The following is a 2,851-nucleotide window of genomic DNA, read 5'->3' as shown; positions in this document are numbered from 1 at the left end:
GCATCCCAAAGTGCTGGGATTACAGGCGTGAGCCACTGCACTCAGCCCCCTCCACGTTTTTAGAAGGAATTATTTTTGGGAAGAGTTCCTTTGGGGAGGATTATGGGACCTTACAGAACATGCAAAGGAGACAAGATCATTAAACCAGGTAAAAATGTTAAATTCACTCATATGCCATAGATAGCTTTGACAGGTTCTATGTCTTTAACAATCTGCTTACATTCTCTGGGCTCTAATGAGGTAGGCTATGATCCAAAATGAACTTCAAGGCCACTGCCTACTATGTCCTAAAAAATCATGTACAAAGAAGACATAATGGGGCATTTTAAAGTAAGGAATTTCTATATTTGTGTAACAATTTACAGCTTGCAAAGAATTTTCACATCTCTCATCTTGTAATCCTTCCAAAAACTCTAAGGTATATTGGATTTGACCAAGATAATAAAAGTTTAAGGAGCATTTTGGTGTAATGAAAAGTACTCTGCACCTAGTCAAAGTGAGTGAGTCCAAATACAGGTTCTACTTGGACTGTCACTTAACTTCCCTAAACTAAGGACTCTCATGTCACAGAAGGAAAAGTATCACCTAGATATCTCAATATTTGTAGAGAGGACTGAGTAGGGTACATAAAATATCTTAAACTTTCGAATACACTCACATAATAACTGTATCCAGGCAAGTATAAAAGTAAGACTCGAATCTGGGCCTTACTTGTGGACACAACCATTTTTCTGCTTCCCTTTTCACAGGAAAATTTTTTAGGAGTCTATTGTCACTGTCTCCATTCCCCAACTTCATATTCTCATGCCATCCTTCACCGATACTTCTCTACAATCTAGTTTCCATTCCCACTAAGACCACACTTGTCAAGGTCACTTAGGAACTCCTTATTACCAAATCTAGCAGATAATGTCAGTTACTCCTAAATAGTTATCCCTCGCCCTAAACTCTCACTGAATTCCAGAGTACTACTATTACCTACCACCAAGTATGACATCTCCACATAGATGTCTAATTGGCACCTCAAACTTAAAAAAATAGAACTCATGATTGTCCCACCAAATCTGCTCTCCCCTCCAGTCTTACCCATTTCAGTAAACTGCACCACCAATCTTCTAAGTGCTCAAGTCCTAGGATTTGCCTTGATCACATGCAGTCAGCAAGTCCTGTTGATTCGGTCTTCAAAACATAGCCCAAATCAATCTGTTTTTCTCTACTAATTTACTCTCCCGCCCAAGCCACCCCACCTCTCACCTATGCTAATACAACAGCCTCCAAAGGTCTCCTAAATTCTACCCTTGTTACCCTTATCCTCAGAATCCAGTCCTCACACAGCAGTGACAGTAATCTTTTTCAAAAGGCACTCCCTCCGCTAACAGCCCTCCAATGGCTTTCTTTTACACCTAGAAACCCCTTACTCTGGCTTACAAACCCTTAAATGATTTAGACCCTGACTATCTCTGATCTCATTTTGCACCACTCTACTCCTTGCCCACTACATTCCAGCCACACTGACCTGTCTGCTCCTTACATGTGCCAAAAGCTTAAGGAGGTTTGTGTAACATGGTTCCCTACGGCAGAATGCTCATCTCTCTAATGGCTGACTCCTCTGTATGAAGATCTCAAAGGTTACCTACTCAAAGGATCCTTCCCTGACGATGTAATGTAAAGCAACTCCTCAGTCTCTCCTTATTACATCACCTTTTAGTCTCTTTCATAGCACTTGTCTCTGATATTTTTATTTGTTTACTACTGATCTTTTCCCACTAGACTGAGCTCCTGAGATTAGAGACATCATCTGTCTTCTTTACTCTGTGAACCCTGAAAATTTGAGACAGATCTCAGTTAATTTATAAAGTTTATTCTGCAGGCGGGGCACAGTGGCTCATGCCTGTAATCCCAGCACTGTGGCAGGGCTGAATTCCTAACCTCAAGTGGATCACTTGGGGTCAGGAATTCAAGACAAGCCTGGCCAACATGGTAAAACCCCATCTATACTAAAAATACAAGAATTAGCCAGGTGTGGTAGCATGCGCCTATAATCCCAGCTACTCAGGAGGCTGAGGGAAGAGAATCATTTGAACCCGGGAGGTGGAGGTTGCAGCGAGCCGAGATCGTGCCACTGCACTCCAGCCTGGGTGACAGAGCGAGACTCCATCTCAAAAAAAAAAAAAAAAAAAAAAAGATTCCACTTTGTATGTATACTGGTAACATTTTGCTTATCTGTTCCTCCATTTGTGGACAGCTGGAATACTTCCAGGGTTTAGCTGTTGTCAATAATGCTGCTATGAGCATGGGTGTACAAATACCCCTTCAAGACCCTGCTTTCAGTTCTTTTGAGTATATACCCAGAAGTAGAATTGCTGGATCATAGGGCAATTCTATTTAAGGACTCACCTTACTGTTTTCCACAGCTTTTCTGCTCTTTTAAACTCAGGGGCAACATAAAAATTAAAATCACAAAATAGGTGGTGCATGCCTGTAGTTCCAGCTACAGGAGGCTGAGGTGGAAGGATCGCTTGAGCATGGGAGGTCAAGGCTGCAGTGAGCTGTGTTTATGATACCACACTCCAGCCTAGACAGCAGAGTGAAACCTTGTCTTCAAAAAAAAAAGTTATATAAATGGAATGATATAGTTTGTAACCTTTCAGGATTGGCTTTTTTGCAGTTTTTTTAAGTTACTTCCACTTTTGTTGTTCTGTTTTGTTTTTGAGATGGAATCTTGCTCTGTCACCCAGGCTAGAATGCAGTGGCACCCTCTTGGCTCACTGTAACCTCCACCTCTCACTTCAAGCAATTCTTCCGCCTCTGTCTCCTGAGTAACTGGGATTACAGGCACCCACTACCACAC

The 2,851-nt window shown here is 41.8% G+C and overlaps 1 protein-coding gene across 2 annotated transcripts in view; it reads right to left on the bottom strand.

Moving 5' to 3' along the window:
• Window positions 1-2,851, bottom strand: part of ADIPOR2 (adiponectin receptor 2) — a 102,874-nt gene that overhangs the window by 66,119 nt on the left and 33,904 nt on the right. The gene's annotated exons all lie outside the window — the stretch shown is intronic.

This window comes from Colobus angolensis, unplaced genomic scaffold (genome assembly GCF_000951035.1).
Source record: "Colobus angolensis palliatus isolate OR3802 unplaced genomic scaffold, Cang.pa_1.0 Scaffold89, whole genome shotgun sequence".
NCBI classification, from domain to species: Eukaryota; Metazoa; Chordata; class Mammalia; order Primates; family Cercopithecidae; genus Colobus; species Colobus angolensis.
This window is presented reverse-complemented; position numbering and strand designations above follow the sequence as displayed.